Source organism: Eulemur rufifrons, chromosome 18, assembly GCF_041146395.1.
Source record: "Eulemur rufifrons isolate Redbay chromosome 18, OSU_ERuf_1, whole genome shotgun sequence".
In the NCBI taxonomy this organism is placed as follows: domain Eukaryota; kingdom Metazoa; phylum Chordata; class Mammalia; order Primates; family Lemuridae; genus Eulemur; species Eulemur rufifrons.
The window spans coordinates 13,822,127-13,848,233 of NC_091000.1; the positions used below are offsets into that span (position 1 = coordinate 13,822,127).

Sequence of the window (26,107 nt, forward strand, 5' to 3'; positions counted from 1 at the left end):
GAATTAGTTATTTAGACATACTGATTTTGACTAGGGTATTGATAGGGTTAATTATCACCAATTTGAAACTGTCCAGTTAAACACTAGAGATGTGGACTGTTTCTGAGATATGCGTGTAAGTGGAAAACATGTTTTACAGAAACACCAACAATCAAATGGAGATGTAATTGGTAATTAATGGAAGGCATTATGGTAGAACACGGCAAGAGACATAGGCCAGCCTTGAAAATTAAGAGGGAGGGTAGCGCACAGGTAAGTTTCCAATAAGGAGACATGTGCTATTCAAACTTAGTGCCGGATTGAGATGCACCAAAGAACTAAACATGAAGCGTTCAGAAGAAAAGCACCAAAGGCATGTAGTTTATTCTGGCACTGGTTGGCTCCAGGTTCACCCGCCCTCCATGCCTTCAACGACATTTATTGGGGGCCCACTGAGAGTGGGCACTCTGCCAGGCACTACAACTACAAAGGCTCGGGGTAGTTCCACACAGGCGATGGGCATTTAGACCAGCAGTTACACAGTGTTATAGAGCAGGGATGGGAACTCAGAAAGGGGAGATTAGAAGAGGGTGGTAGAGAGGTTTAAGACAGAGAATTAAATGTTCACAAGTATGGCACATTCAAAAATTATCTTTTTAAGTGAATTTCCTAAAATCTGATCTAAATGTTAAGCCTGAGTTCTCCAAGCTGAGCCCTGCCGCTACTGTCAATAGTATGATAACCATAAATCCTGTATATCCTGGATAGTACTAATATTGAATATTCTGCCTCTTTGTCAGATCACATGTACCAATTTGGGGGCCAGAAAATATGGCCAGCATGGTTAATCGAAATGCAATTGACTGCAGATTTCCCTTTCTCTCTGGGTCCCAGACCATGCCAGAGCCTCCCTCTCCCCTAATAGCATGCACAGTACTAGTTATCAGTTTCGCTAAAGGTGGAAATTCCTCCAGAGGGGTCTGATCAGAATGTTTTAAAAAATAAATTCAATTTCTTAAAGAGTGAGAGGACTACATTCTAAAAGATCACACAGCACAATCATTTCAATTTTAAATTTAATTGAAATTCCATTCAGAATTGGCTTCTTGAATGACAAGTCCTTTTATTCTGACATGACAGTTGATTGATTTCAATTATGACATAGTTTACTGTCAGGCTGGTACTTTAATCCAATTTTAAGAAAAATTCACTAGTCTTGTACTAGAGGGAGAGTGAGTGCATTAAGAGAATTGAATGAAAGTGCTTCTTAAACCTTTGAGAAATGTATCACATGTCCTCCTACACGCTTTTTTTTTTTAATTTTATTTTATTATCATTCTTTTTTTTTTTTTTTTGAGACAGAGTCTCACTCTGTTGCCCAGGCTAGAGTGAGTGCCGTGGCGTCAGCCTAGCTCACAGCAACCTCAAACTCCTGAGCTCAAGCGATCCTCCTGTCTCAGCCTCCCGAGTAGCTGGGACTACAGGCATGCGCCACCATGCCCGGCTAATTTTTTCTATATATATTTTTAGCTGTCCATATAATTTCTTTCTATTTTTAGTAGAGGTGGGGTCTCGCTCTTGCTCAGGCTGGTCTCGAACTCCTGAGCTCAAACGATCCGCCCACCTCGGCCTCCCAGAGTGCTAGGATTACAGGCGTGAGCCACCGCGCCCGGCCTACATGCTTTTTTGAAAAGTATTATCAAGCTCCTCAATTTATTAACAGTTTCACCATGGATGAGGTAACTTCTCTAAACTTCTGTTTATTCACTTACACAGCGGGGTTGATGCTACTTCTCAACAGAGATTTGTAAGGATTAAATGAAATAGCTGCTAAACTATGTGTCTGATTCTAACCCTTTTGTTCTTCATCGACACTATAACGCCCAAATCTCGAGGTTGATGGGCGCTTAGTGATTAACTTCAGAAGTGGGGAGCCCCATACCTCCTGAACACAAGAACAAACACAAGAAATCCTTTGTCTAAAAGTACATTAGGTCTATCTTCCCACCCCAAAGTGCTAACAGATGCATTTAGCAGGACTCCACCTCTTTGGTTAAGTCCTCCTATTGGCTTGGGATTCAAGAGCCCATCAAGTGATGCCTTATTAAAACCATGAAGCATAAACCACCACCTTACTTTAGCAATAAGTGGAGAAAACGGGGAAATGGGAAAAGAAATGCAATATAATGTGAAGGAGTGGTGCTGCCTCTGCTGGCACTGGAACACAGTCCCAGAGGCGCTATTCTGTGGAGTCAGCTGCAGCATCTACCCCTTTCTGTGCAATAAGTGGAGAATATTTATCTTTTCTCACTTAGAATATATTCTCTTCTCTCTGCCCCTTCACACTCAGTTTCATCTTTCTAAACAGCATGTTCACTCCATTACTCCTGTTCACATACTTTCAATGGCTGCCCACTTCCTAGATTGCAGAGAAGTAGTTCTTAACATTTTGTAGTTCAGATATTCTTTTGACAATGAGAAGGAACGTATAATCCTCTCATCCCAAAAAATGTAGACACACACACACACTTTATTCCAGTTCTGTGCTCCAAAGCTTGTCCATGAACTACAGGTTAAACAACTTGCTCAAGATCAGTACCCAAACTTCTTATCCTGAGAGTCAAAGCTCTTTACAAGTTTACCATTCATCACCAATGACGTGACCATCTCCGAAATCCCAGGTGTAAGCATTCATTCTGATAATTATCCATCATTCCAGGCAACCTATTCTAGGACCTCCTCTCTTCCAATTATCTTTCACATCCCTCAGAATCCCAGGGCACTGACACCACTGAGTTCTTACTGCCCGCCAGCCCCTCCCCACGCACCACTTTTCTCCCCAGCAGCACAGATTCCAGAACCCATCAGCAAGACCATCCCCTGTACTCTTCATAATCCCTCTGCTCCTCGCTTCTCCCTCGACCCTTGTCTGCTAACACCCCAGTCTGGTTACCCCCAACTCTCTAACTACTTTATATCTGCTTCAAAGCATGAATGCAAATAAGAAAAAGCAAATAAACATGCTCTAAGTGTATGACTACACATTCAAATAGATATTTAATATTGCCTGGCAATTCTAACAGATTTTCCAATAACATTCTTGTTCACTCTCTTAAAGGACTACTTTTTATCTTTTTTTTCCAACCCTCTCTGGCCATACACTATCAGCTGATGATCTTGCTTTGTACTTTGTTAAGACAGATGTATTCTGACATAAATTACTTCATTTTCCACCCCCAGTTCACTGCTTTACCTATATTTCTCTTTTCCCCTGAGTTATTGAACAATCCCTCCTTCTCTCTGTATACGACAAACTGGTCCACATTCTACAACATACTTTACTTCTTCTATTGTTCAGCACATTCTCCCAGGCAACTGTTCCTGACATCTGCCTGGAATAGTCACTGGAATAGTTTTGTCGGCACTCAAATATGCTCTAATACTTCCATCTCAACAAAAATGCAGCATATTCCTTTGGCCCACATCCTCTCTGACTGCTACTCCACTTTTTCACTCTCCTTCCCAGGAAAATTTCTCAAAAGAAGTATCTGTCTTTCCATCTCAACTTCCTTTCCTCCCATTGTCTTCAAGATAATAAACTCCAATAAGCCTTTCATCCCCGTCATGTCCATGAAACCATCCCTGTTATAGTCATCAACGCTCTCCCCCTTGTGACATTGTAGGTTACTTGGCCTCTTGGCAGCATCTGACCCAGATGGTCCACATTCTCTTTCTTGAAACATTTCTTTTCTTCCCTTCTAAGACAACACACGCTCTCTGGGTTTGCCTCCCCTGTTACTGGCCATTCCACATCCTCTACCTCTAGAGGAAAGGTGGGATGGGTCCCTGGCCTTCCACCCTGCTCTCTCCTTTGGTGATCTCAGATGCTCCTATGGTCTAAATGCCACCTGCACACTGATGACTCCCAATCCTACATTTCCGGCTCCAACCTCTCACCTGATCTCTGGACTGGTATTGTCAACAGCCCAGTTGCCACTCAGGTGACTAGCAGGGGCACAGACTTCCCACGGCCGAGATGGAATTATTGATTATTAAACTCCTTTTTCATAAACTTGCTCCTCCCCCATCTACCTTTATTCCCCACACATCCAACCCTTTCTCTAGGTTCTTCTACCAGAATACACTGGAATCCTATTACATCTTCCCACACCCACAGCCATGACCTCAAACTATTCCTGTCCATGCCCTCGCCTCCCACCGGCCTATCATTCTTCTGCTTACAACCCTCTAATAGCTTCTCAGCACAGAATGAATCAAATCCAGATTTATTTGCACGGTCTTTTCTGACCTTCATGCTCTGACTCGGCCTCCTGCTCTGATGTTATCTGTCCTCTGTTCCAGCCATGCCGGCCGAGGCCAGCTTATTCCAGCCTCAGGACCTTTACCCCTGCTGTCCCCTCTACCAGAACACTCTCCCCCAAGTTTTTGCACGGCTGCTTCATTTTCATCATTAGGGTTGTGTTCCTGTTTCTGTTCAAAGAGTTCTTCTACATCACTCTATGTAACCCCAGTGGTTCTCAACCAGGGGAGGTTTTGCCTCCAAGGGGCATTTAACAATGTTTGGCGACATCACTGGTTGTCACTACTGGGATGCGCCACTGGCATCTAGTGGTAGAGGCCGAGTATGCTGCTAACCATCCTACACGGCACCGGACAGCCAGCCCTACAGCAGAGAATTACCTGCCCCCACCGATGTCAGTGGGGCTGAGGGGGAAAAGCCGTTATGACAGCACTCGCCACACAATAATAAGAACCAGCATGTTTTGCAGACTTACTTTACCATGTGCCACACACTATTCTAAAGTGCTCACATTCATTTCTCTCATTAATCCCCATACATCAACCATATAAGGGAGGCCTTATTATCATCTCATTACACAGATGTAACACTGAAGCAGGAAAAGATGGAATATCTTGCTCCAGGTCAAGCTGAGGAGTTCAGATTTGAACCCAGACGGTCTGGCTCTAAAGTCTGGCCATGATATTAATACATCTTTTGACTTTATTTTTATTATCTGTCTTCTCTCACTAGAATATTATCTCCATGAGGACAGTAGCTTTGTCAGTCTTGTTTATCCCTGGATCCTCCTTGTCTAGACATATAGAAGGCATTCAAAAACCTAGAATGAATGAAGAATTCTATATATTAATGCATTTCCAGCATTGCTTCTCCTGATTTTCTCAGACAAAGCCCACTTCCCAGGTAATGACCTCCTTCCCATCCTGGAGACATTCCACTCCTCACCTTTCTTTCTCTCTGATTTAGCCCACACTCTCTCGCAGGTCTGGCTTGTCCTCCTTACCCCTTTCCTCAATACTTGTACAATTGTACCTACTTCTCCAGCTGCACTTCCAATCTTACATAATACATTTCAGGGCCGTAGATCCACAAAGCCGTTTTAGCAGAGAGAACTTTAGAGATCATAATTTTTAAATGATTTATTTTATATATAAGAAAAATAAGATTCAGAGAAACTAAGCAAGATACGTACAAAAATTCCAATTTTCTCTTTCTTCTCTTTGGAATTTTCATGTAACTCTGAAATACTGATGGGAGGAGAGAATTTGTAGAAGCTTCTAGGGCAACAGATTCCCATAGCTTACTAGCAAAGCACTTTTTCTCTTCCCCAAATCGAATAGTACCTCCATTTAGGTGACTACATTTCCCTAGTTTCATAGTTTCTTTACTCCTAATCCTCAGGACAATATGTCCCCAAGTCCTTATCTAGGAAAATTTCCACCTTTGCCTCTTATTGTATTCTCAAAATAATCAGAATTATGGTTCTTGCCTTTAGGCAGTTTATAATGTAGATAGGGAGAGAGATAACGTATATCTACATATTAGGTCTTCCATTATACTGCAAGCTGGTTTATATTCTGAGAATTACTGGAAGAACCACAGGTCACAGTTATCCAAATTGTTCTAATTGTTTCTGGGAGTATAATAGAAAAAAATGTGGTTTACACCCAGATAGTGAATAGACAATTGTATGTTTAATAATTAGTACAAGAGTAAGAAAATTCTACAGTCAATTTGTATGACATCGTTTATATCTTCTATAATATAGATGGTTTAATTCAACAATAATTTTTAGGGGGCTTTGGTACTTCTCCTGATGAAATAGATTTGGATTAATGGTGTTTCTTGTAAAAACAATTGCTTCATAGATCATCATTTGAACACATTCAAAAAAGACACGTCAGGAAAGCTCTTCAGGTTGTTTAAGGTCGTCTCAAATTACAAACCTAATGGTTATTTGATGAACAGGATATCCCACATAGTAACAAATTACTTCCCCTCAGATTACATAATGATTGCAAATGCGAAAACCTTTCTTTATAATGGAAAGATCTGGCGGTCACAGCCTTAACTGAAAAATTGAATGCAGCATCATTGAAGTTTACCATCATGAAATGGTGTGCCTCCAGATATGATGCCATATAAACATCACCTAGGACATATTCTTGCCCAAAACACATACATAGTATCTACTCAAGCTGTAAGAAGTAATTTACAGTTAACAGGAAACAAAGGGAATGAGAAACAAGATAAACATCATTGCAATAAAACAATCACATACATCTTGATTGTGAGATATTTTACAAGACAACTAACTGGTCTACTTTCTTCAAAAAGTCAGTATCATGGGAAAAAATAGTAGAGGAGATACACTAGATTAATAGAGACTAAATGTATGAGCCTGAAGTACAACCTGGTTGATAAACAAAAGAATAAAAGAATTAAAAAGGAATGCCTGAAAAAGATTGAAAATGAAATGATCACTAGATGATATTAGGAAACTATTAGTTGTCTTAGTTCTGTCATGGAATTGAGGCTATGCAGAATAATGTCTATTCTTAGGGTAAACAATATCTAGGCATGAAACTTATTTTCAAATGCTTCTTCAAAACATACACATATGAGGATATAGCAATATGGCAAAACGTTAATAATTAAATCTAGTTAGTAGGTATTTGATGCACCATTCTTTCAATTTTTCTCTTTGTTTAAAATGTTGAATGTTTGTTTGAATGTAAAAATATCAAAACCAAGCTAATGGTAGTGCTTTAGAAAATTACTCACCAAAGTTATGTCTCACTTGTATTTGTCACTCTGTACTCCCTATTAGGAACCATTTAATGAAAATGCCCTACCCTGTAATATTACTATATTGTACATGATCCACATAGGACAGCCCTTACATGGATAGCCAAACACTTAGGTGGCCATATACTTTCTTTTTTCAAATCTACAAATTCTAGATAAGTGACTGGTAAGAAATGTATTTGGGGGTCCCAAATGGAGACGATAGGTACTAAATTAAAAGGCACTGTGTGAATACTGGCTTGGACTTTGATTTCAAACTTACACTTACATAGACATCAACAAATGTTGGCCAAGTCTTTAAATACCTATAAAGAGTGATTCTCAATTTCATTTCATTTCCAGAGATCTGGATTGCATGATATTCCAGTTCTAAAACTAGATACTATAAAGACATGGCACATCTAAAATTTGGATCTGAAATGCAGAATGCAGAAATCACACAGCCCTTTTGATGCGTTGACACTTTTCATACTATAAAGAACTTGAAATGTGGCACAAAGTCATTATAAATATTTAACAAGGAAATGCTGGCATAACAAAAAGAGTTCAACAACATACGTTTGTGAAGTTTCATGGAGACAGGCAGATCAAGTGACTTTACATCCTGGAAAATGAAGACAAGTGTAAAAGAGTAAGATTCTGTGAATTTCATGAAAGCCATTGGTAGGCCACTAAATATTATGGTGTGACCTTCAATTGTGACATAGCGTGGTTTCCCTTTAATCGCATGGCACAGGTGAATGCAGGATTAGTATCACCATCTACTGCTGAAGTATTTGGTGTCAAACATCTGTTACACACCAGTCTCTTACTAAATTCCTCACATACAGCAGCCAACAATGAATGGGAGAAAGAACACTAATTTTAAGGCTTTCAAGGGTACCCCAAACATAAAATCATGAGTGTTCTGGGGACGTTTGGAGCTTCTGAATCACATTAAACAATGGGATCATATGTGCTAATGCTCTCCACATTTTAGTCAAAAGGCAGTGTTAACTTGGAGAGTGGGCCTGAACACTACATCAAATATGAGCTATCAGCAATTATCAAGACAACTGCTACAACAGCACTGTGATAGCTCCTGGGCTTAATCTGCCTGTTTGACTCTATCAGCTTGTTGATACAGTGACTATTACAATACTAGGCTGACCATTTTGAGAAGTTTATGAACTCCATCAGCTCTCTACTAACAGAATAATGCTGAATAATTAGCAACACATAAAATGTACACCATGTTACTTAGAAAATTTTTAAGCTATGTCTTCAAATTTTTGAGGTTAGGTCAAAGGGATGCACATTTAATGGGCAACACTTTCCAGCAAGAATGAAAAATGATAATGATTCAAATCCCAAGTTATTCCCTGATCGTTGCATAATTTTGGTAAATCTTTAGAAAATGTAGTTGGTTTCATCTACGGATCCTCTTCTGGTGTTCCACTGAAATATATTTTTCTTTGTCACTTTCATTATAAAAATTCTTACTTTGGTCATCACTCATTCGCTCATCCAACACACATTTCTTGAGAATTGAGAGAACATAAATAAATAAAACACGGTCAGTATGTTACAAATGCGAACAGAATGCTAAATGAGCGTAGAGGAAGGGCATCTGAGCCCTGTCAGGTGAGTGTGAGCAGTGGGAGAAGGGGCAGAGGCTTCCTGCGCCATGTGACTCACGACCAGAAATGGAGGGGTTGGGGAGGAAGTGAGAAAGTACCAGGATGGCGGGGTAGCGGGAGAAGCAGAGACAGGCAGAAGGGCGTGGAGCGGGAAAAAGCAAGCTGTATTTGGCAACTACGAGGAGTTCAGCGTGTCTAGAATACTGAGTAAGAGGGCAGAGGCAATTAGGGAGCTCGCCTGTAGAGAGATGATCCAGAAAGACTTTGTCTGTCATCCATGAGGGAAGCTGGACTTCATTCTGAGAACAAAGAGCGATCTCAAAAAAGTTTAAGAACGTTATTAAGTGAGCAAATGATCCCTTTGTGGCTCATAAGCGTGATGGTTAGGTTTTGACGCTCATGTGTGAGATGTGCCTCCCTCAAACCTTGTTACTCGTCTGATGTGAAAAAGGAAGAGGAAAACCTGTCAATGCATGTTTTAGAAAGCGAATGCTGGCGTTTATGCAGAAGTCGGAGGAGGCAGGCCTAGGGACCTGTTACAAGGTGACTGCCACAGTCGGAACAAAAAGAAAATGGCAGTGCGAATGAAGGCAGTGGTGAGAATGGAAGAAAAAGAGATAGATTGGGAAGATCAATAAATCCACAAATACGTTTTTGTAAGTTTAGCTATCTGAAAGACTTGGAAAATGAGTGAGGCATAAAACTTGAGTTTAGATGCAGATATGAATTCTGGAAAAAAATCAATGTATAACATTTCCTGAGCAGTTGTGTTTCCAAATATTTTCACTTGGTGTTCTAATCAAAACGTCAGCAAAGGGAATTCAAACCAAACCAAACACAAAACAAACTTCCATCTCCTCATCCACCATATTTTTCCCCTAAATAATGAATTCATTCTTTCAAAAATCTATCAATGGAATAAATTCAACACTTAATGTACATCTGAACCTAATTTTGTAAACAGGACATATTTTACGGCATACATCTTTCAAATGTAAAGTGTCAAATAAGATAATAAAACCTTCAGTTAGTTTTTTACCAAACAGATAAGACATGTTTAATTCAATCACAGAAAATGCAAAATTATGGCGGTTGCATTGCTCCCTGGCTCCAGAAATCATCTTTCATCAATGACTGTTTGTCCTAGGAGTTACAACCAGATGCATCTCCCCGGGCAGTAACCCCATGCATGGGTACCCGGCCTGTAGATTGGCCCTGTCACCCCCCAATTTCTACCTGATGCCCCAGCAGTCACATACCCCAGGGCCAGGGAGAAAGGAGGATTTTTGCCTCCAAACGTCACGGCCCTGACACTTACAGCTTTTCCCCTTTCAGCTTTCTTAAATTCCTTTCCATCTTCTCCCTACCTCCTCATGCAGAAGAACGCAACCCATGGACATGGTGAGTCTCCAGTGTCCACAGTGATTCCCTGCCACAGATGGGACTCTTAGGGGACCCACACGATAGACAGGGAAATCTCACAATCCTCAATGAGTTTAGCATGGAATGGAAGACTGTTTCCTTTACTTTTAAATTCTTGATTTTTCTCTAGTTTAAAACTATGGGGATGATGTCAGGTCTTTTTTTCCTAATTCACCTTGTTCCTAGCACAGACCACCTCCCACAGTGTATTTAGAGAGGCAGCACGGCAGAGTCATAAAGGGCATAGGCGCTGGAGTTAGAAAAACCCCGGTTGAAACCCAGGCTTTCCAGGGTCCAGTTCTGTGGTCTTGGACAAGTCTGGCTGCACTTCTGTTGTCCCAGCGGCAAAATGGAGTTTACAAAATCCTTTTTCTCTTGGGTTTTTTTTTAAGTACTTTAAATGGGTCAATTCATGTAATGTACTTAGCAAATGACCTGCTCGTAAGGAAGTGTTAATCAAGTACATTATTATTAATTCCTGAAGAGACCGATTCTTCTTTATATCTAGGGGTGTGTGTGTGTGTGTGTGTTTTGTGTGTGTGTGTGTGTGTTTCTATCTAGGCTACTCTGGCTAGTTTCTTTGGGAAGTGAAACCCATTCTTCACACAGTGCTAGACGTTTCCTTCAGGAATTCCCTGATGTGGCTTCTCCTCTGTTCTTACTTCTAATGTTTCTGATTAGACCCTCTGTGTGTACCCGACCCTCTCCAATCTCCATCAGACCTTTCTGGTGTAAGCTTGTTTTGCTTTGTGATTGTTTGTTTACATAACATCTTTCCTAAAATTCCTGGGCTTTGTTATATTTCTATAGAGAAAGAATTATCTTGGCCATCTCAGGGAACAGTCTCCTATGCCCTGCTATGCATCAGTCCTCCCTATTGTCTATCTATCCGTCCTTCTGCTCATTCACTCATTCATTCAAGCTATAATAATCACTTTTTTCTACACTCCAGGAGTTCAGAAATGCGGCAGGGAAGACAAACAGTATATAATGATGAGAAGAATAATGAATTTCCATATTAGATTAGATAACATGTAAAATGCTTACCTACAAGAGCACCTGGCACATGGTAAGGATCATCAAATGTTTGCTGTTATTATAGGGTACAAAGAATACCACTGAGATGATGCACAGGATTCTTGATCTAGGATGAACAGATTTCCAGGAAATAGGGGAGGGGGCTGGGGAGAAATGCTGCATTCCGTGTCAAGGAAACAACACTCATACTGGCAAGCACTGTGGAATGTAGGCTGAGACAGCACGCAGTGTTTGGGCACTCCAAGCCCTGCTAGAGAATAGCACTAGAGGGGGCAGCAGTGGGTTGGTGGGGGCAGGAGGTTAGGCTGCTAAGTAGGCAGATGTCAGATAATGAAAATCTCTTTTATGCTACACCCATGACTCTGGAGCAGAAAAAATTGTTTCCAAATCATTCAGTGTCTACTCTGCAACACGCAGCATCTTAGATACCTGACATTCATTATCCTATTTAAACTTCAAACGAAATGTAACAGATAAACAGCAGTCTCATTTTATTAATGTGGAAATCAAAGTGTCAATTACTAAAATGATGCAGTCAGGATTGGAACTCAAGCCCACGTGATTGCAAAGTTTCTATTCTATTATACCACTCTTTGAAAGGGATTGGACTGAGGAGGCAAGGGGTAGGAAGTGGCATCCTGATATGTTTTAAACAAAGAAATAATGTAAAAACATCAGAGTTTTAAAATCATAACTTGGCAGCAGTGTGGAGCATAGATTGACGAACAAAGAGTCTAGAAGCAGAAAAGCCCGTTAAAACCTAAAGCACTCATCTGGTGAGAGATGTAAGAGTCTAAACAAAGACAATGTGAAATTCAAAGAAAATACTGGATCTGAGACCTACTGGGGACATGTAACTGACAAAATCAGCGTGCTGAAAATGGTCACTGACATTTCATCACATGAAACTCAAGTTCTCAAAGGTGCACCATCTCATGATGACCAGAGGACAAGCAGAAGAGGGGAAGGGAAGAACAAAGGGTTTTTGCTACAACTGGCAAGTGGCCCTATTAAGAATATTTTGAGAATGGGGTATGTAAAGTAACATGAGGCTACAGCTCAAAACTCCTTCAATTTTTAATAGTGAATTAGGAAGAAATCTTTGACCTGATGGATAAAATGAGATTAGAGGCAGTATAAATTCTTGGAGAGGATATAGTCAAGGAGAAGGTGATGGCTTTGCCACAGTTAGGAGGAGGAGAGACCAGGCTGGGTTATAGCAGCTCTATATTTCTGCACAGGCTGAGGGTTTGGAGGCAATTTTTATAAGTTACCTCACAGAGATGCTTTATTTGATTCAAATATTTACCTAGTGCTCATGTGTGCCCAAGAGTGTGGCCCAAGAGTGATAAATGTCCCTTCCAGGACCCCAGCAATGATTTTTTAATATGCATATTCAGAACCTTAAGAAATAGGAGACCATGCTGGGAACAATATTTTTAATTTTAATACACATTTTGACTTGTTGAGAGTCTCTTTTTTATTAACATTTCCTGTTTATCCTCCAAGAATAAGCTGAGTGTGCTTTGGAGACACACCTCAGACATTGCACAACAACCTGTACCAACAGCGGATATCTGCTCTCATGTTATTGAGGGGAGTGGGTTTGAAGGTCCCTGTGAGCAGGGTAGGAATAGAATAGAGTTCCCAGTGGTTGAAGAGGAAGCTGAATGTCCACTGAATGAACCCATATGAATGTCTCCCTTGTGTCTGCTGGCTGGAAAAATACCAATGACAGAGTTTAAAGCAGGGCAGAAAGGATGGAATCTTAGACTGATTGATTCACAGGTCATAAACCCAGATGCTACCGTCAAATGATCCCTCAATGACATCATACTAAACAAAACAAGGCAAATGTTTCTGACACTCTTCCAGTGGAATAGCTTCATTGTTTTCCATTACCCACCTGAAAGGGATTTTAGAATCACACAGTCCCGGGTGCTAATAGGTATGTACCAGCATATCACCACTTCAGGCATATCAAGGAAAACAACACTTGGCTTCCTTTCTCAGTCCATACAAGGATTTTGAAAAGACATGAAGAGTTTACAAACTTGTGGGAGGTAAAACAGGGCCACTCATGCAATGCCTGAAACATGGCTATATATGTTCTCTGATGATTGGAGTGGGGTTCGTCCCACTGCCTCATCCTAGAGTCCTTCCTCTGATTCTAGAAGCCCAGCCCACTGTCCTGCTGGTGTGGCTGCCCTTTATTCATCCCTCTTGGAAGGCAACCTCCACCTCCCAGTAGGTGGCAGATACTTCTGGTATCCCTCTGCACCTGTTCTCACCAGCCCTCCCTGACATTGCACATTCTGGGTTAGACTCCTACACTAATGAATGAGAGTGAGCTATTATTTTATCAGTGTGGATTTTTCCAACTTGCTTGGGCATGCACACAATTCCCTGGTATCAGCAGTACCATGAGGGTGCCAGGATATACTGACCTAAAGTTGCCGAGAGATGTTGAGCAAAGGTAAATTTTTCCTAATTCTCAGATTTTATTGTGAAATCAAATCAAGGCTATTAATTCAGCCTCTATAACCTTCATGTAACTTAGGTACCTTGGTATTTTGATGTGCATGCACTGATGAGCTTCTCTGGAAATGAATTGTGTTAATAAGTTGAACAAATACTTATATAATATTTTCTATGCGACAGGCTTTTTGCTAGGCAATGGCAAATTAGAAGTCAAACTCTATCTTTTTCCTGGAAGCACTCCAATCTGGTGAAGGAAACAAACAAACATCCCCAAAATTTTAAAAAGAAGGCAAAATATCAAAAGTGGTAGAAGAGAGAAAGTTAAAATAGCTTTTTACAGTGATTCTTCATCCAAATGTGTTTGCGTTTCAGTGGGATTAAAGGTAACATTGAAGCCCTGGCCAGTGGGTAGTGGTGACCTTGGGAACATCAGGATCCTCCCACTAACCACCTTGTCTGGATAGTGCCCCAAGTATCTGGTCCTCAAGTGGCATGCTACCTTCTCTGTATCTAACCACTCCTAAACCCCAAAGGTGGATGTACATGGGAATCATTTCAAGTTTGGGAAAATCAGGGAGGTACATTTGAGTTACCTTAACAGAAAGAGTTTGGAAGGTTGTACAAATCTGAAGCTCATTCTTGCTCAGGGGCTGCATTGGTGCCGTTTGTTGAGATGGAAATGTAGCATCAGCCACAGTTAGTTTTCCAAGAAGCCATTAGTCACATTGTCTCCCCACATGCACCCTGGTAAAAGTTACTATGCCACAAAAATGAAAATTCTGCTCTGTCCCTTAGATTTCACTTCCTTTTCCTCTTGCTTATTGTCCTTCAAGCTAATAAGTAAGTTCTTTCAACAAACAGCATGAAAGTTAATTACTGCTTACAGCAAACATTCTCAGAGGTGACCAAGAAAAATAAAACTTGCATGTGTTGTATTTCTCACCAAGGTTCCTGCCCACCTAGATTTTCAACTTTAGTCTGGACCCAGAGCCTAATTGTAGGTTCCTTGTGAACCTGGTCTCTCTGCAGGCATTTATTAAGTTATCTTGGTATTACAGACTGTGTTTCCCAGACTCTGAGCTCTCCCATTAGCTTTTCCTCTCTCCATGGCATCCTTTTGGCCCAGAATTCCTGTTCTTCCTTTTGAAAAACCTCTCTTCTACTTATCACTGCTCTCAGGTCCCCCCAGAACACCAAGGTGTAATGACATCTTAAAGTATTCTTCCCAAGGCTGTTTGCATTTGCACAGGATTCGAAGCATTAAACGGAAGGTAATGCTCTCAACAGGTAGAAGTCTAGATATTATTTGGGAGATGAAAGGGAACAGAGAGGCTGGGACAGAGACGAAGACATGATAAGGGCCTTTCTGCCACTTCCACTGTGACCAGTTCCCTCTGCTAAGGAATAATCATGTTGCCCAGTCAGCCCCAATGAGGTGAGAATGTATTTTGTTATCGTATCTCCATAATTACACCCTTCTTATATTTGCGCGAACTACTTATAATTATGTAGACTTCTTACAACTCATAAGCCAGCCAGGCAGGGCTAATCTGCCCAGTGTACATAGGGCGTAGGTGGCAGCACTGGGCTTTCAGCCAGGCCTGTGTGGTGTCAAAGGCCAGTCCTGGCCCTTCAGTTTATGCCTTTGCACAACTGAGGGAGATGCCTCTTCTTTTTCTTTGATCCATCCCATAAGTTAAGCCATCTCCAGTTGCCCTGAAATGCTTTCCTGATGCTAACCTTACTTAATAAGATAATAAGATTACATTCTGCCTGTTCTTTTTATTCTTCCATTAGTGTAGAAATAGATTTTACATGATCTCAGCTATAAGAACACATCTTACAGTTCAAGTACAAAATACTACCCTTGTGCATGTTCTTCTGCAGAGTTACAGCAGCCCCTATTTCCCATTTCCATTCATCAAAGTTGCTAATGGACTCCCCATGACCATCCAATTCATTGGTTAATTTGCCTTCTCAAAAGCAATGTCTTTCAAACATAGAAATGGAGAAGGCAGTATTTCACATACACAAAAATTTCCTTTTTTTTTTAGTCTAGAATGTGGTTAGAAAAATTTCCTTATTTTTAGTTTATAGTTGAGTTTTAAATCTTAAAATTTAGAATTTAATTTTTATATTTTTATAATGAATCATATCACATATAACAAAGCTGATTTTTAAATATTAGCTATACATATTAGTTTTACTCACTTGTGATATTTTATAAATAAAATCATGTACATTATAAATATTTAGCAAAACCAAAAATCACAAAGCATATCATAATAGCATAATTGATGTTACAGAGACAAAGAGGATAGTATCTCCACAGATCATAACTAATAAATGTATAAAATGAGAATAAAAAATACTGCTGCCCTGGCAATTTAGAAACTATAATCAATGCCTTCATATGTCCCCTCTTTTTTAAAAAAATAACTACACAAATAATCTGCATGACTTACAAGACCTTTCAGAGATGTACTATAAAAATGTTAGCCCTGATAATTTGCTATGAAGTCCAAATTTTCTATGGGCCATGCTTTTTAGAGATAACTAGAAAAGGAAGCAAAGCACTCCTTGCATTCTTTCTGCTCCCTGAGAAAACACTTTCTGATGTGTAATTTCACATGTCCCACAGAGGATAATGAACAACTTCCCAGTGAAACCTTTCCATATGACTAACAATTTAATGTCATAGAAATTAACCTTGCTTACTGTATAGAATATATAACTGTGTTAGTTTAACTGTATGATACACAATGGAAGCCCCTGTTTTGTCCATTCTGTCTAACAGGTAATTGATGGGACCGAGAGACAAAAGAAGGGGCTCAACCTCAAAAATAAATGCTCCGCAAAGCAATCTCATGCCTCACCTAATGCAATATGTTTCTCATGGGTCTTTTGTTACTCTGTAACATATTAAATTATCCTTCCAATTACCTTGGCAACTGAAACAAGAGCTCCTAATATGCTGATGAATTTTGGATGATTACACCAGCTGTCAGTTATAAATGATAATTAAGGCATCTTAATTATTAAGCACGATGAAAATATGTAAAGTGTTCTTTTTTTAATAAAACTTGTGTCTTAAGCATTGAGGACTCCTCATACTGACCAAATGCTCTTTCTCTACCTTTGATCAGCAATTTGCCTTTTTTCTCTTTGAGGCTTCTACTTAGCTCAACTCCCCCTAACACACCCCCTCCCCAGGGTCTCCTTAGTTATTATAAACGTAGCAGAATGGGATGGCTTAAAGCTGCGTTTGTAACCAGCTTACCTTCAGAACAATAGCAACATTAACAAAGAGTCTGTCCCAATAAAAGGTCTGTGCACAGTCAGCTTAAGCAATGTAAATTATTCCTTTATACGGCTTAGTACCTTCTCCCACAGAGGTTAACCATTTTAAAGCTGGCATTTAGACTGAGAACAGGAACAAAGCATTACTAGAAAGCACGGAGCTCTTCCTCTAGCATCAGCATCTCTGCTTTCCGTAATTCTTAAGAAATATAGGTACTCAATGTAAAAGAACCAATACCTTTGAATGAGAACATTCCAGCACAGGAATACCGTTGTCGTGTCGGCGGCTGTGGAGAATGAGTTGCTTGGGCATGTACCCCTCTCCTCTCAGCTACGGTGTGCTTCGTAGCTGCAGCCAGCCTGGGGAGCATTTATGACATGTGTGTGGTGTTCATCCGCAATAAAAGGAGACTAACCAGCCCGGCTTGGTGCTGCTTGCCCGGAGGCATCCTATCTTCAGGCCCTCACCATCTGATTGGCTGCCTCCTCCACTCGCTGTGCTGCTCTGCCTTAACCTTCGACTGCGTTCAATATATTTTCCCTAGGGATATAGTCAGAGAATTGCTGGCTAGGGAGCCAGTGGCAGGTTAAATTAAGCTGGTTTTAAAAATCAATGACATGATTTTCCATGAACATGTCTAATGTTTAATTTTCCAAAGTTCTAGGTAATCTACCCAGGAGAGACCTAATAAAATGGATATAATTTAACAGTAGCAGCTTTATGGTTCCTCTCTGAAAATGCCTTGAGTTTAATGCACACATAACACACACTACTGAAGTGATCAGGTGGCTTTTTGCAGCGCGACGTGTCTGCATAATCAACCTTAAATCAAAACAGATGGGGATGACAGAATACATTAAGAGGCTTATTAAAAATGCCAGGAGATGCAGCTGAATAAGGCTACTGAAGCCATCTCGAGAAAGTGTTATAAATCACTTACACAAAATGCTCTTATAATATTTATGGTTGATTTTAGAGAGCTCTGATAACAAAAGCATAAAGATGAATGACATACCAAAAAAGCCTTTATCGTCTCTGGAAGAAAAGTAACAGAAAGAAAAATCACATCTTTTACTCTAAGAAAGTAGTCAAAATGAGAAAAGAACAAAAAAGTACACCTTTATCATCTCCTGGCCATGCATTGGATTCAATTTTGTCAAGGATTTAGAACAGGGTATTGAAAAATACCCATTGGTGTATATATAATTTTTTTTTTCAAAATGAGAGGCTTCAAATTAAAGATGGTGAATTGACCACATCCATTTAACCTTTTCTCCCTCACAAAAGCCCACTGAACTGACAATAAAGCTTTTATTTTAAAAACCATAAATCCACACAAACAAATAGGAGAAAAATAACCAAATTTAGAAAACTAGAAAGCAGATGGGTAAGTGGTAAGTGAGCAGAGAGACCTGAATCCTAAACTGGCAATGGAGAAAGTCAAGACACAGCAGCATTTACAACTCACTGGCCCCGGTAAACTCAGAACCGGTGGGAGGTCTAGAGCAGTGGACCTGCAGGTGGGCTGAAAACAGCAGGTGGTCTGGCTGTCCGTCCTTCGCCCTGGCAGAACACTGAAGGTGTGTTCTCTGGAGAGACTAGAACAGAGGTCTCTGGACTGGCATGGCTGAGAAAAAAGATACCAACCTGAAAATATGGGAGTTAATGGGATGTGGATATAAAGATCCTGAGAGCCTTTTTTCCCCACTTAGCTCCTAGGAGACAGGCAGCAAGGTGTGAACTCTCTAGAAAGGAGATTTGAAGAGTGCTCTCTGGGGAATCTGACCATCCCTAAAGATAAGACTTAAAGGCAGTAATAGAGAATATTACTCTAAGAAGTGGACCAGCCAGATCCCCCAGGAGTTCAGGCCACCTCGATAAGCTCTACATATGAATTTTTAGTGCCCTATACTTACATAAGGCAGACAGACAAATATTTAACATCGAAGCAGAGATCAGAACAAACAAAAAAAAAGCACAAATAATTCCCAAACAAATATGGAAAAAAGTAAATTGGAGGAAACCACAGGTATACAGGGAGAAGAAGAGTTCAAATACTATTAATACCATTATTGGCCTTTTCAAAATTAAAGATATACAGGCAGTCCTCACTTTGCGTGGTTCCAATATTCATAACATCAGCTACACAGTTTAGCTTATAGCAGCACTCCTCCAGTAACACAGTTCAAATGTCAGTTACCATGGTGCATTAACTGTGAGTAATTACATAGTGTGCAAACTTTTCTGTTAGCTCTTCTGCCCACAGTCACCAGTTAATAACAGGAATACATTAGATCAAAGACCAATCACATCACTTCTTTCAAAGCCTGTCATTGTTTGGTTACTGCGTATTAGTTCATGCACAGTGTTGTTGAGTTGTTACACAAAGTGTGTTGTAGGGTTGCCTCCTTTTCTCCCAGTTATAAGCCCACGGAACATTTTACTGGAGTGGATAATGAAAAGAGGAAATTGGCCAACAAAGATCAAAGTACAGCAAAGAAAGAAATAATTTCACAGGAAGTGAAATTAGATATAATTAGAAGATTTACACATGGTAATATCAAATAAAGATTTGAAGGGGCCTAGGTTTGGATGAACCATATTGCAAAACCTAATGAATATTTTTTTAAGAAAGGTAAAGTTGCTTCAACATCTTTCAATTTAAATTGCACTAGGAACAGCAAGCACTTATGGCTGGATTGAAGATTATAATACAAAAATCAATTTGCTACTGTTCAAGACAAAGTATTGATGTTAGTTCCTGCTTGAAAAGATGGTAATTAGAATGGAAGAAGATGCTTTCTAATGACAGAAATGGCTGGTTTCAAAAGTTGGCACAAATTGGTCAGGCTATCTTATGAAGTTATCAGAGCAAAAAAGGATACTACTATGAAATTTGCAGCTGGATTCCAAGGATTGGTTAAGGCAAGTGGATAAGATAATTGTCAAATCATCCACTGATGATGATTGCCTCTGGGGAGCAAAATTAGACAGTTTGTGATGAGGAGGTGAAACACTTTTTTCTTATATTGCTTTCTATACTGTTAAAAATTTTAATCATAAAAATTTTTAATAAAATTAATTTTAAAATGATAAAATTTCTAATCCAAGAGAAAAAAATACACTTTGTCATTTAAGTGCTTGTACTTCTACAATAATCTTACTAATTTGGTCTTTCTATTGCATTTGTTTTCTAGTTTTAAAAAATTAAGACTCAGAAAGCAACGAAAATTAGAGTAGTATGGATCTGTTGCATTTTTCTCTGCTTTGGTCTTAAGTTTTCTCTCTAGAAAGTGGCTATAAACCGTAGCCCTAGACTGACAGGTTTATTAAGGTAGCCTCTCTCTAGGAGAGCTGTGATGGGGGAGAATTAGGTTCAGGTGTGTCAGTTAGATGAGACACAAAGGGTTCAAAAATAGATGTCCAGACAACATGAAATTATAGGAATTCACTATAGGATTTTACAAGGAAATACTCAGATAAGCCTAGGGGAAATCTGTTTAAAATAATCAGTTGAATGCCAGAAAGTCATATTTTGAAGATCAGTCTAGTTAGATAGGTGTCTTTTCAGTTTAGCTTCTGTTTTTTTAACTGGATTACTGAGCTCAGATTGATGAAGGAATAGGACCAACAGAGTGTTGGTAGCTTCCAGGACTTCACACTTACCCATGTAAAACGCAGGGGTGGCCAGAAGGCAGAGCACTCAGATCTTTAGAAATTAAAGACTCCATTTTTACATTCAATCTTGGGTCTCCTGAACCAAGACAAAAGCCCAAGAGGGAAACTCCATGAGGCTGGCTGTGCAAGGCTTCCACAGAGCACTTCTCGCAAGGCTGTGTTCCCGAGGCTGGTGGTGACCCAACTCTAACCAGCCCCTCCACGACCAGCCAACTCCACCACAGAAGTTCTACATTTTGGTGGAAAGTGCTTCAACAGCTTCTGAGGGCTTGAACCATATCCATTGTCCAATTGTGGCTTTGGCTCTGAAATTCCCTTACGGATTTAGCCAATGATTGTTTGTTTGTTTGTTTGTTTGTTTTTTCTGTAGTAAATTGCCATTTACCGTCAGGTTCTGTCTGACCCAGTCAGGCACTTGAGGCTTCCCCTACCTGAGCGCACAAGAACTCTAAATTCTATTTTCACAGACCTAGGCAGCTACTGAAATCTTTGCTTATCTTTTTAGTCTCCCATTTGCTGATTTCTGTAGGGTTCCTTGAGGGCTTGTCCTGTCTATGTGCAGTTTGGGAATCTGCCAAGGACTTGGCAGTTTATTAGTATGCTGATTTTTGAGCTATCACTGTGTGGCTCCCTGGTGAGATTTTGCCCCATTGATTTTGCTACTTGGGCACCCCCTGCACTCTAGTTTCTAGCTCCTGAGTTAAGACATCCCCATTCAGCTTGAGCATGATTTCCTCGTGCATCATGTGAAAGGGAAGTCAGATAAATGTGGAAGTCACTTAGTGTCTTTTGTTCCTTTGAAGGATCTTCTCTTGGACAGTTTCTGCCTGCTTTGAGTTGCTTTGTATTTATATTTTGTCCAGAATTTATAATTGCTATCAGCATGAGGATCTGTTCATGTTCATGTTTACTCCTGTTAGTGTTTAATTCCACTATTTTCCTGACATTTAGCCTGTGTAGCCCTGAAAAACATTTGAGTTCATAGCCCCTATTTTAAATTTATAAAGTTCTATATTTTTTCACGAAACATTTTTGTAATGAACATGAGCTATTTTTAATCGGAAAAAAAAAACCAACTTTGAGAAGGGCTATCTCCCTGGATTTAAAAGGATATGGAAAACGGGGTATCCCATAAGCGTGGGAGGACACTGCTCAGTGAGAGCACTCTGTGGAGGGAAGGCAGAGACCAGACTTCTAAGCAGATGCTGTGAGAGGCAAAACTCTAGGTTTTGAGATTCGCAGCTTCAACAAAGATTGCCTGCCTTGTTGGAGATTTGGAAGCAGAGTTCTAAGGGAATTTAAGAAAGCCCAATAGTGACTATGGTAAAATCAATCCCCATTTTCTTAGGATCATGAAAATGTTCCAGATTCTGGAGCAATCTTGAAAAGGATGCCCATAGAATTGGAAATATTATTCCTCACCAGCACAGTGGAATGGAGGCTGAGATCCAGGATAAAGTTCCTACAAAGGATACAGAAAAACATTTTTCCTGCAGCTGAGGATCATGCTCTTGTTATCCTGTAGTAAACAGGGGGAAACATGTTTCAGACTCATTTCACAAGGTACCAATCATAGCATACCAAAGCACACTTTTGCAAAACTGTGTGTTACGGGTAGGTCAATACTTGTCAGATGAGGGAACCCTGTCCCTCACTGATGTCGATGGACCCTGTTAATTACTGAGTCCCAGGAAAAAGATACAGGTAAAAGTGAGCTCTGTATCCTTGGCCCACGTGATGGTTCCGGATGGTTTCCAGGTTATCTGCAGTAGAACAGAGAGTTCATGAGTTTTCCCCACGACTCAGAAAATTATAACTGCCTGATGAATTTCTAGAAGGCTAGAAGTGAGGAGCCTGTCCTCTAAGACTGAGTAAAACAAAGACAACCATGCTGGGGTTTCCCAATGTGAGATGTGACTTAGACAGCTATGTCTTGACATGCTTTTCAAAAATAACTTGTATTGCATTGTTATTTATTCTTTCACTCAATGTATATTAATTATTTACTAAGGACCAGTCACTATTTTAGGCACTGACACTATTACTGGCCCATGCAAAATGGAAATTTGGAAACAGTCCTGCAACCCGAGGAGGTGTCTAAAAAAGTATGGGACTTCCTTTGTTTGTCAAAACGACTGGGAGTTTCTACTGACGTTAACTGAACATATCAAGCATTGTTCAGTTACGGTAAATGTGATGCAATGCACAGAATGTGCAAACAAAAAATGCCAAGAGCGCTTGCATGGGTCGGTATTTGTGAAAGAACACAGAAACTATTTAAAATGGGAAATGACTTAATACAGTGAGTTAGGCAGGTTCAAAACCATTTTAAGTGCTGTAGCACTAGAAGTTTTACTGTTATTTAGAGATTTATGAAGTTGCTCCTTGTCTTCCTTGCCAGGAATTGCAGGAACCCACCACCAATATGCACAGCTGCCTTCATAAGGGAATGCCCTGAGGCCCCCACAAAACCTCAATTCTCAGCAGCCAGGGAAAACGAATGCTTTCTGCTCCCCTCGGCCTTTCAAATCAACACCAGAACCTTGCTGACAGGAATTCTAGGAAACATAGTTCCCAGGTTCCTCGCCCTGCAACACAAAGGACGAGCATAGATTAGAAGTTCTCAAACTCTCTGTCTATGGCCACGAGGAAGGCTTGCCAAAATGCTGATTGTTGGGATTCAGCACACCTTGGATAAGCCCTTGGAATGTGCATCCCTAACAAGTCTACAGGTGATGCTTGTGCTGCTGGTGAGAACACCTGCTTAGAGGTGGAAATAATAATGTATGCAAATCTGCAACCTGCCACAGCCCTAGAAGGAGATGGGGTTCATTTGTAGTGAAATGAAGGAGTGAGAGAGCTTTTAAGCAAAGGAATGATACGATCTGACTTCCATTTTAGAAGGAACACCTTGGATTCCAGGGGAAGAATAGAAACAGGGATGGCAGACAGGAGGCTATTATGAAAAAAAAATGTTCGTGGTGGAAACTTAAGAAAATACAAAATGGAAAGATAAATACAATAAAAAAAATCCTTTATAATCCCCCCATTCGGAAACAGCCATCATTAATATTTAGATATATTTTCTTTCTCTGTGTGTTTATTGAGATTACAGTTTACACTATGTGTAGCATCATTTTTAAACTTCAGTACACATGTCATTGAGTCTCCTGTGTCAAGGATGTTCCTCTGCAGCATTAAAGTGAAATTAACTAGCAGGGGAGGGTGAGAGGAAGACGGACCGAGTGGAAGAGTCTATTCATGAGCTTCCTGAGAAGCCCCTCTCTTCAATTCCCTTTCCTAACCCACCTGGTCTATCAAATATAAAATATTTGTAATCAGAATTCTCAGTCCTTGACTTTTGCAAGTGCTTTTGAGTACCAAAGGCCTACTTTGAAGTTATTGAGGGAGTGAGGAGCTTGGCACAAGGATATGTGAGATGAGATCACCAATTCAGATTTCTAAAGGTCACAAGTATGGATAATAAGCTGTCAAAGAATGGTTTGACATGATTTTTCCATGCATATTCCTTTTTACTTCCCCTGCAAAACAATAGAGGTTTCTTTTGTTGTTGTTGTTGTTTTCTCCCCGCCCCCACGCCCAGAGACTTGCTTTAGAAGCATGGCTTATCTCCGCAGATGTTTTAAAGGATAAATTGTTATTCTAGCCAAGGATGAAGTGGGCTAATGTGGATACCTATGCTGGGTAAAATATAACAAAATAACTTTAAATACATAAATGAGGGGGGGGGAGTTAGAGAAGGCCCCAAAACAAAAAGAAATCAAAGCCACAGTGCTCAGCAGGAGCGGATGCAGGGAGAGCATATCAGATGTTAATGCCCCCAAGAAGAAGTAATATGCCCTAGGGAACAAAAAAGGTAAAGGAGTGGAAAGTAAAAATCTCTGTGTAAGTCCCAAGGAAAGCGTCTTCCCGTGAAAAGGAGACTAGACCATGTTCACCCACCACACCAGGGAAGCTCACCGTCTCACCAGAATCTCAGCTGACATAACAGTCACACATGAGAAACCAGGCGAGAAACAGGTATGTTGTGCTAATTTATATCACTTTTAATGGTTGGGGAAACATAAGTCAGAAATTTAGACAAAAATCTGGATGGACTAAGACCACCGGAAGTCCATAAGATGCATTATGCTACCAGAGAAAAATGAACACCAGCAAAAGTGAATCCACTATAAAATATACATAACCTAATGTTTGTACCCCCATAATATTCTGAAATAAGAAAGAAAGAAAGAAAGCAAGCAAGCAAGCAAGCTAGGTGAAAAAATAAGTTATAGACCACATGAAGGGAGAAATTTATCAGGAAAAGCCACACAGGGTCATTAACACCAAGAACTGAGAATATTTAGATTCTTATCTGAAAGAAACTATAAAACAAATGTGTTTAAAATTATTAAAGACATAAAAGAAAAATTAGAAATTGTATAACTACCATACACACACACAGCTTTTAAAAAGAACCAATAGAAATTTTAGAACAAAACAAATATGGTCATTGAAATAAAAAAACAAAGTCAGGTTAAACAGCTGAAGAGAGGTTAAGAAAAAAGGAGGAAGATGCCTTGGGCAGGATGTCTCCCCAGCAGCAGAGCCCAAGACAGGGAGTGCTGTAGGAAGACGCTTCTGTGAAGGAGAGGGATATAGGAGAGGCCAGGAAGAAGATTCAGGCAAAGACGTGGTTTCAGATGAGGAAAGAGGAAAGCCTCAGCTCCATCCTACAGGGACTTTCACGTCCTGAATAGCATCGCAGAGCCGTCCCACCGTGAGGCAAAGGAGCTGAGGTTTATCCCCACGTCAGTCTGCTATTTTGGGTTGTGGGTCACCCTTAAGAGGGGAGGTGTAACCTGGTGGGCATTTCTGGTGAGCTGTCCCCTGTCATCCAAGAGCAATGCTCCAGAGAAGTGTGCAGCCAGGGGCCCTGCAGAGCCAACGCCCACAGCAGCTGGAGGACGGATGTGCTGCCTGGTGAGGAAAGGGCCACCAAGGGCGTCCCTCCAGGCGTGAGGAAGGCCTGCAGAATGGAGCCCGGGGACAAGGCGATGGAAGTGTATGGAAGAGAAGTTAAAACCCAAGGTGGTTAAAGGAGACTGTCTAATGTATATCTAAAGGGGCTTCCAGAGAAATGAGATTAGTGAGAATGGGGGTTAACAATATGTAAGGAAATTTTGTTATGCTAGCAAAAGATGATCGGGCTGATATGGATGACTTTGCTGAATAAAATATAACAAGTTCTTAAGAGGTGAGGATTTTTCAGAAATAGAGAAAGACATGATTATTTAGATGGAAGAAGCATACTGAGTTCTGGGCAGAATGAATATGTCTCTACTTAGTTCATTTTGAAACTACAGAAAACTAAGGTGAAAAATAAAATCTTAAACAAGGAGAAAAGGCAGTTTACCTATGGAAGGGAAAACAATTGGGTGAACAGCCTGTTTTTCT

The 26,107-nt window shown here is 40.3% G+C and overlaps 1 protein-coding gene and 1 pseudogene across 7 annotated transcripts in view; one reads left to right on the forward strand and one right to left on the reverse strand.

Moving 5' to 3' along the window:
* The window catches only part of SORBS2 (sorbin and SH3 domain containing 2), a 306,881-nt gene extending 289,500 nt beyond the window's left edge, over positions 1-17,381 (reverse strand). For all 7 annotated transcript variants that reach the window (XM_069492972.1, XM_069492987.1, XM_069492981.1 and 4 more), the window contains exon 1: positions 17,207-17,381. The gene's annotated coding sequence lies outside the window, so the exon portion shown is untranslated. The remainder of the gene's footprint in view (positions 1-17,206) is intronic.
* Positions 9,083-9,170, forward strand: LOC138399262 (small nucleolar RNA U13; annotated as a pseudogene).
* Positions 17,382-26,107: the final 8,726 nt, after the last annotated feature.